Source organism: Grammomys surdaster, unplaced genomic scaffold (genome assembly GCF_004785775.1).
Source record: "Grammomys surdaster isolate TR1022 unplaced genomic scaffold, NIH_TR_1.0 215, whole genome shotgun sequence".
NCBI classification, from domain to species: Eukaryota; Metazoa; Chordata; class Mammalia; order Rodentia; family Muridae; genus Grammomys; species Grammomys surdaster.
In genome coordinates, this window is record NW_021604660.1 from 348455 (window position 1) to 357189 (window position 8735).

Consider the following 8735-nt stretch of genomic DNA (forward strand, 5'->3'; position numbering starts at 1 on the left):
GAGAGCGAGAGCGAGAGCGAGAGCGAGAGCGAGAGCGAGAGCGAGAGAGAGAGAGAGAGAGGAGGGGACAAGCAGCCCCTTTTATAGTGAGTCAGGTACACCTGGCTGTTGCCAGGTAACTGTGGGGCGGGGCCTAGACAAAATGCCGACAGGAACTCTTCAAACATTTTGCTGTTTAGTCATAATAGCGACCATCAAATCAGAGTTTGATACTGTCTTAATCATGACCTTGTAGGACATGAGAAATAATTGCTAATTAATAGCAGAAATCTTAAGGTTTATACCTCTGTGATGGCTGTCACAGTTACTAAAATTTGCTGTAAAATACCATTTAAACAATATTGTGGAGTGTTACAGCTTGTTGTAATCTGTACTATAGTGTAAGTTAAGACTCAAAATGTTGGAATGATGAATGCATTCTTTTCTGTCAGTTAACTAGGCAAGACGAATCAAATGCCTACCATATGAAAACTTATCTTAATTTTTTTTCTTTTTTAAAGAACATCATGACGGATGTAGAAACGAATTTTTACTTTTTGGTTGTCCAATTAAAGTTCAAAGTAGTTATATCAACTAAAACCAGTGTTTTCTTTTGAATTGTTGGCCCAGTACGGAGTCTAAAGTATGACCTTGTGAAGATAGCCACACCTTTGGATTCTCTTAAATTCAGCTGAAAGTATTGAGTGGCCTGAGGACAAGGTAAACAGAGGGCTACACACCATTCTTGGAGCATTTAAAGCACATGAATCAAATTAACCAATTGTTCAATTAAATACCTTGTTGAATGAATATTCATAAAAACAGATTAAAAGATGCATAGAGTTTTTCTAAGATTAGTTTTACAAGGTGAGCACGTGGTTCAGTGATAGGGCACCTGTCTAATTCCCAACCCCAGGTATTATTACCTGATGTTTTAAGGTAGTTTATAAAAATGATTTCTCTCTCTCTCTCTCTCTCTCTCTCTCTCTCTCTCTCTCTCTCTGTGTGTGTGTTTGTGTGTACATATATATAAATATATGTTCATGTGAATAAAAATTCATACATATATACATACATATGTATGTATATATATATGCTTTATTTATTTATTTATTTATTTATTGAGACAGAATCTTTCTATGTAACTCTGGTTGGTCTGGAACTCACTATGTTGAACAAGGTGGCCTGGAACTTGTGATTTTTACTTGAGTTTCCTAGGTGCTGGGATTATGGGCATTCTCTACCATACCTGTCTGTGATTTATATAATTACCAACCATATAATTTAAATTATGTAACTATAGCTTATAATTATATAATTATTGTTCTGTGGTCATGGGGTTACAATTATTGCTATAAATCGTTATTTCAATACAGCCACTGGTTGGTTTGTCCTTATTAAAGTTAACAAAAATCTGGTGTTTTGTTGGCTACTTTGATCAAATTATTAAAAACTCACTTTTTTCAAAGCACAAAAAAGTGACTGCATCTTTCTAAAATATAAAAGTAAATATTGAACATTGAAAATGATAAAGTTATGTTCATGTGAATAAAAATTCAGAATTATAAAATTTCAAACTAAATATAAATACAATTAATAACTTCAAATTTTAAATTAAAATTATCCACATAAAATTGATGATATTTTAAACTTAATGTTTTGGGAATATAATCAAATTCTATTAAATATTAAAGAAGCGAATTCTTTCCTTGTGCTGATGCCGTTCTGTCTGACACCTGCAGATTGCATAGCCTGTAACCTTTGTATTTAAGGCATTTGAGTTATAAGAATTTTCCTGGAGTCCTCCATTACTAGAGTGGTACAGCGTATTTCAGGTTATTAATACTGAATGTTGGTTCTCAAGCAGTAAAATGTATCCATCTGTTTCTTAATACATTTTAAAGTTTTATTAAGTGATTTGTTAATTGTTCATATATGGCTTTGATATTCTCTAAATCCTGGCAGAGACCCAGCTTTCCAGAATATAAAGGTGAAATCATCATATATTTCTTTTTTTTTTTTTCTGGTTTTTCAAGACAGGGTTTCTCTGTATAGCCCTGGCTGTCCTGGAACTCACTCTGTAGACCAGGCTGGCCTCGAACTCAGAAATCCGCCTGCCTCTGCCTCCCAAGTGCTGGGATTAAAGGCGGGCACCACCACCGCCCAGCAATTTCTATTGCTCCAATAAAACACCACGAACCAAGAATATGTACAGAATTAAGAGTATACTGGAGATTACCATTCTAGAGAAATAGGACTTCACGATGACAGAGCGGTTGGCAGCTAGAGTTGTAAGCTGAGGGATTATTACATCTTGCTCTGCATTGACAGAGACACTGTGAATAGCGCAACACCTTGAAACCTCATAGCTCGTCCCTGGTGACATGCTTTCTCTAGCAAGACCACACTCCCTAAACTTACCCAAGCAAACTCTAGATCATGGAGGTCATACCACCATAGGAGATGATAGTGCTGTTTTGCCCGCTGTCTTTCGTCTTGGAAGAACACCTGTAGTCACTATAGTGTTTTCTAGGCAACACAGTTCATCGGGTTGGGAAACATGGCAAATGACTCTGTGCCCTCTTGCTGACTCATCTTTGTATGCATGGAAGAATTCCAACTGAGATTTATGTTCCTGGTAACATTCCACATTATTATAAGGTGGTGGAAGACAACTGGACCTTTTCCCTAACAGTAATTCTTTGGGAGCGACCAAAAATATCCAGTCATTGTTAATAGGAAATTGTTTGAGTTTCATTCTTCTGAGTGGAAACTTGACAAAGTTTTCTAAACTTGTCGAACAGGACAGAGTCTTCTTTCAACTGTGAGTTCAGTGAGGAAGCCTGATTTCAGCGAGGCTTGTAAAGTTCATTACATGTGACTCTGCAGTGCCTCTTAGTGGTTAGAAATATATTCCAAGATCTTACCAGCCACCACACAGGTAGGTTTACTTCTAGTGTTTCCATATAGCTCATGTATCATAAATTTTCTTGATGCACTAGAACACCTCTTACCCATGATCAAGCATTTACACACGGAAACTCACTTGACAACCTGTTGTCAGCTTTCCAGCTTGCATAAATGACAATTCTGTCTCAGAGCATATATGTGTTTATATAAGTAATATAGGTTATATATGTTTATATGTCTGTGTTTATGAATGTTTATACATACACATAAGGGGTGGCTAGGCCTATAGACATGTCTTAATTTCTGGGCTCAGTTGAGCCTCTTGTCCCAAAGTAACTGTGCCTACAAGCATTCACCATTATATCTCTCTAACCTTTCTAAAGTTTTCCTTCAACTTAATTTTAGTATAGTTAAGTATTTTTCTGTGGAGGTGTTTGAGACAGCGTCTCCAGGCCCCAGGCTGACCTTGATGAACTCCCTATATAGGTGAAGATGCCCTGGAATTATTGATTTTCCTGCTTCTGCTTCCTGAGTTCAAAGTCACTGGTGTACTACCACACCCAGTTTATGTTAACTGTTTTAAGTGTAAGGGTAAATAATGTTAAATATATTAAATTGTGCAGCAAAGCTGCAGAGCTCGCTTTAACTTGAAAACCCAAAGTGGTGAAAATCTGTACTCATGAAACAACCACTTTTCTCTCCCTACTAACTCCAGACAAAGAACATTTTACTTTCTGTATTGTAAATTTGGGTATTCTTTTTTGTTTGTTTGTTTGTTTTTTTCGAGACAGGGTTTCTCTGTGTAGCCCTGGCTGTCCTGGAACTCACTCTGTAGACCAGGCTGGGCTGGAACTCAGAAATCTGCCTGCCTCTGCCTCCCAAGTGCTGGGATTAAAGGCATGCGCCGCCACCGCCTGGCTAAATTTGGATATTCTAACTACCTTTTCTCCATAGAACAGTAGGTTGGGGTGTGTTGTGTGAAAGCGTGTCTTTGTATATCCATTTGTCAACTCTGTCCTGGCAAAGAGCTGCTAAATGCTAGCAGGACTCTGGTATTGTCATTTCTATGGTCCATTACCAGGCTTTCTATTTTGTAAATTATTCATTATTCTTTGCCGCCTAAGGCGGAATGCATCACTATTGATTGGCTGTAATAAAGATCTGATGGCCAATAGCTGAGCAGGAAGTGGAGGGCAGAACTTCTGAGGGGGTGGGAGGATGAACAAGAGAAAGAGAAGAGGGGAGGGGGAGAGCAAGGGGGAAAGAAGAGGGAGACAAAGGAGGAGGGGGGAGAGGGGGATAGAGAAAAAGAGAAAGGAGAGAGGGGGAGAGAGAGGGAGGGAGATGAGATGTGAGATATTCAGTCAGTGGACATGGAGGTGACAGACTAGAAAGGAGCAGAGAGGTAGACCTGGCCACAGGGTGGGACATAGTGCCAGGATTAGTCAGGCAGGAGACTGCCCAGCAAAAGGCCTACACTTTAAAATATTAATGAGTCTTTGTGTCATTATTTATATTGTTGGCGGTCCTAGATAGTTTCACTATAATCATACACTACTTTTCTTTTTTTCTTTTTCCTAGTGGCTTATTTCCTTTTTAGCACAATGTTCTTAGGATTCATTCACCTTGTAGCATTGGTCAGAATTTCTATCATATGTAAAGTAGGATAATACCACTTTGGGAGCGTACATTCAGCTTGTCTATGCTGGACATTAGTTGCTCCCCAGTTTTGACTATTGTAAATGACACACACCGGGCAGTGGTGGTGCACACTTTTAATCCCAGCACTTGGGAGGCAGAGGCAGGCGGATTTCTGAGTTCGAGGCCAGCCTGGTCTACAGAGTGAGTTCCAGGACAGCCTGGACAGCCCTGTCTCGAAATACCAAAAAATAAAATAAAAATAAAAATAAAAATAAAAAATAAAATAAAAATAATAATAAATAAATGAATAAATAGATAAATAAAAATTAAAAACACACTATGAACGTTGGCAAATATACACAGCTTGCTATATTTTGTTGTTCTCTTTTGACTGCCCATGGTAGAAATTCTTTCAAGCTGACACAGCTATACTTATATTACTTATAGTTAGTATACTTATATTACTTCTTTTAATGATTTCATGGCATTCTGTGGTGTGACTAGCACACCATAGATGTTTTGCTACCAATGGGCATCTTTGTCTCAAGGCTTAGATTTATTTTGTTCTTTAATGACACTGAATATAAGAACATTTTCTTGGACATATGTCTTTAAGTACTTATGTTTCTCTGCATTAGAGGATTTAGGTTTTTGTGTATTATTTGAATGGGAAATCTAATATTGTAGGGCAGGCAAAAACAGACTCCTGCTGATTAAAAAGCCTCCCATTTGAGCCAACAGAATGCTATTATTATATATGCTTCCAAGGATATGATGTGCCTAGCAACCAGAAATGTCAACAGCATGCTTTTATGGCAATAACAAATGTTTAAGCTTCACAAAAAAGAATCTAATAATGAGAGTTCTGTGGAGATTTCACCACTGGCTAGAAATGAAAGTACTTTAATTCTTTGTTATTTTAATAAGGTATTATTACATTGCCAATAACTAAATTTTATTACTTGTAACATTTTGGACATTGGTTGCTGACAATGTAATTTTGCATTGCTGGGGGACCAACTTCTTTCTGCTATAGTTTTCATTAGATTAATTTATAATCTCTCATAGCTATCTCTTTTGGTTCCACTCAGCTGTGAGATCAAGAGGAAATGAACAAGTATCCATAAAGATGTTTATAGAATTGAGATCCAGAGATGTTTGCTCATACTCTCTTTGGTCCACCATCATTGCATATGTATTTATGTGTGCAGTGTTGGAGCATGTCTTCCTGCTGATTTATGATTGATCCCCCTAGCTCTAAAGGAATTCAAATGAACTTCATATTCTAGGTCTGATGTAGCCGATCCATCTGAAGTAAGGCCTACTATGCCTTTCTCCATCCAAAATGGAAGCCTCTCTTTTTGTCTCCTCTCAAACTTATAAATTAATGTATAGTTTTCTAGTTTGCACTCCATTTTCCATGTAACGTGCTAACCAGGCATCCAAACCTTCCCACTTGGCTGGGCAGCTTTCTTGTCTCTTAATCATGGGCTGGTAAATAAATGTTCTTGAAGATTTGAAAGGCCACTTGAAAATTAAGACTATATAAGAAACTATAATAAGATTCTACTTTTCCCTCAATGGTTTCAGTTTAATGGTTTATAAAGTCTCAAAATCTGCAACAAACAAAATCCATCCCCTACCTGAACAAAAACATATTCTGGTTCCTGTGTCTATCTTAAATGTAAATAAATTGAGTATCCCAACCCAGAGTCTCCTTTTACCAGACAGATCTCTTGGATAGGCATTACAGACTCATTTGTTTGCTCCCTTCTAGAAGAAATCTTCCCTGGTACCTCAGAATGTGACTGGGGTGCAGATAAGGCCTGTAGGGTATGTAATTAAAGCAACTGAATCTGGGAGCTCCTGATGCATGTGATAGGTATCTTATCAAAAAGACCTTAGGAGACCGAGACAGTATAGACTGAAAGGGACTGTGTGGACACAGAAACAGCGACAGTTTCCATAGCCATGATAGCCATGATAAGATATCTGCAAAGAAACCAGATATGTGTAAAAAATGTTTAAAACACATAGTGGTAATTATGGCGGCAGTCCAAATGCATAAATATCAGGTGAGCGATGGAACAGCTCAGCTACCTTCAACCTCTCTGTCGTAGGTATCAGTACTGTCTCAGAGTTCACTATGCCCTCTGGATATGGCAACTGGATTTTCTGGCCATCTAGTCTCAGCTATTCTGAAGCGCACCTCCTTTTCTGACACTGATTACAAGTTTACTCTTCTGAGGTCTGATCTACTGCATCTAAAACTGCTAACAAGTGCTCCATAAGAGGTTTGCTTCCTTCACTTAAATCCAAACTTCTGGTCACCCCTAGAGGCCAGCTGCTCTGCATGTGAAAGCAACTCTAACAACACATTTTACTTGATTTCTAGTGGCTGCATACACTGGAAGATCATTAATATTTTCATTTTAATAACTGAAAGTTAATGACAAAGCACTATTCTAAGTCTGTATAAGCAAAGCATTTTCAATTATGTTAGAATTAAGGTTAATTATTCAATATTAAGTACTATAAAGACCAACACATTTTCATATCTAAGGGAATAACTTGGTGTTTTGGATGATGGGCCATTTTCTTCTTTGTATTCAGTTTTGTTTGTTTTGTTGTTTTTGTTGTCATTGCCGTTGTTCTAGACCTTGAATCCATCCTCTCACAGATGCTAGACAAGCACCTAACTCCTGAGGTACAGCCCCAGCCCTTTTTTCATTTTTTATTTTGAAATAAGGTCTGACAATTTGTCCAGGCTAGTTTTGAACGTGTCATTCTCCTGCCTGAGTACCATGAATAGCTGGGATTACACATGCACAACAGCAAGCCCGGCCTAATCTCCTGCTTTTGATTTATTATTTAACAATAGTTGCATGGTTTGGTGCTATTCACTTGGAAGAATATATAATATCAGGGCCTGTCACTTCTGTAGTTTATCTCCCTCAGAGCAAAACCAGAGTCCTTTCAAGGTCCTCACGTATCCACCTGCTTTGTCTTCTTCCACCCTACATGCTTCCCCTACCAGCTCATCTCTTCCTGGTCTTCTCTGTTTCTGTCCAGATGTACTGGACACTTTATTGTTCATCAAACATGTCAGAAGAACTGTGCCTCAGGGTCTTCTCCCTGCTGGCTTTCTGCACCTAGAATCCCATTTTCCTAGAGTTTCTCAAAGCTCCTTTCATCCTAAGTTTCTGTTCCAGTAGCTCACCTTTTCCTTGAGGCCTGTCTTGAATTGCCTATTCCATATTGGAACTCTCCTGGTAGACTCCAGTGCTTTCCTTCTTTCCTAAGATACAGGAATGCTGCTGAGCTCAGTGTGCATGCTTATAATTCCACCACTAGAGAGACAGAGGCAGGAGGATTGTGGTAAATTTGGGGCCAACATTGTCTACTTAGTGAAATCCTGGCCAGCCAGTGCTCCATAATAAGTCCCTGTCTCAGAAGAAAAAGGGAATGTTCATTGTTTTTTCATTAATGTATTCCAAAACTCTAAAAGTGTCAGAACATTACAGGTTCTCAACAGATACCTGTTGACAACAAATGATCAGGTAAAAGCAGATTTTTATGGAGCATCCGATGAAGTTAGTGATGGGCTGGCGAAGAACGTGGCATGATGGCGGTTTATTAACTATTTTACTACAGAAGAGCCAAGAAATGACTGAAAGATGACATAAGTAATCAAATGCTTTGTTGTTCTCAGAACTTTGATTCTCTCAAAAATGAGTGTTGATATCACATGTGAGAAAGTGTGTTGTACCATTGAAAAATGTCGGTGTTGATATGTTTTGGAACTTTTGAAAAATTGTAAGAATTTCCAACCTTCTATTTAATCATCTTATTTATGTTCATAGCTCCCCTAATATTTCCTTGATTAACTCTGTAAGTACACCCTTTTCTTCATTTTTGTGTTATCTGTTCATTTAATAATTGTTCTGCCTCACACATTGGCTTAGACTAAAAAGTGAGAATTATTACTTGCAGTTTGCTCATATCGGTAGAAGACGCTTACAGGAAAGAGTACACGCTGAGTTTATAGATCTAGTTATGGCTCTTAGCCCCTCCATCATTGATAACGTTATGGTTGAGAACCTCTGCGAATCTCATTCTCTTACAAAACCTGCAAGGCTTCACACAAATTATAATGATAGATTCTGTGTAGATAAATATTTAATAGTAGATGTCAAGCAAATGTT

The 8735-nt window shown here is 38.0% G+C and overlaps 1 long non-coding RNA gene across 1 annotated transcript in view; it reads left to right on the top strand.

Moving 5' to 3' along the window:
- The window catches only part of LOC114625328, an 8637-nt gene extending 7245 nt beyond the window's left edge, over positions 1-1392 (top strand). The window contains exon 4 of the long non-coding RNA XR_003712056.1: positions 1110-1392. This is a non-coding gene — a long non-coding RNA (uncharacterized LOC114625328). The remainder of the gene's footprint in view (positions 1-1109) is intronic.
- Positions 1393-8735: the final 7343 nt, after the last annotated feature.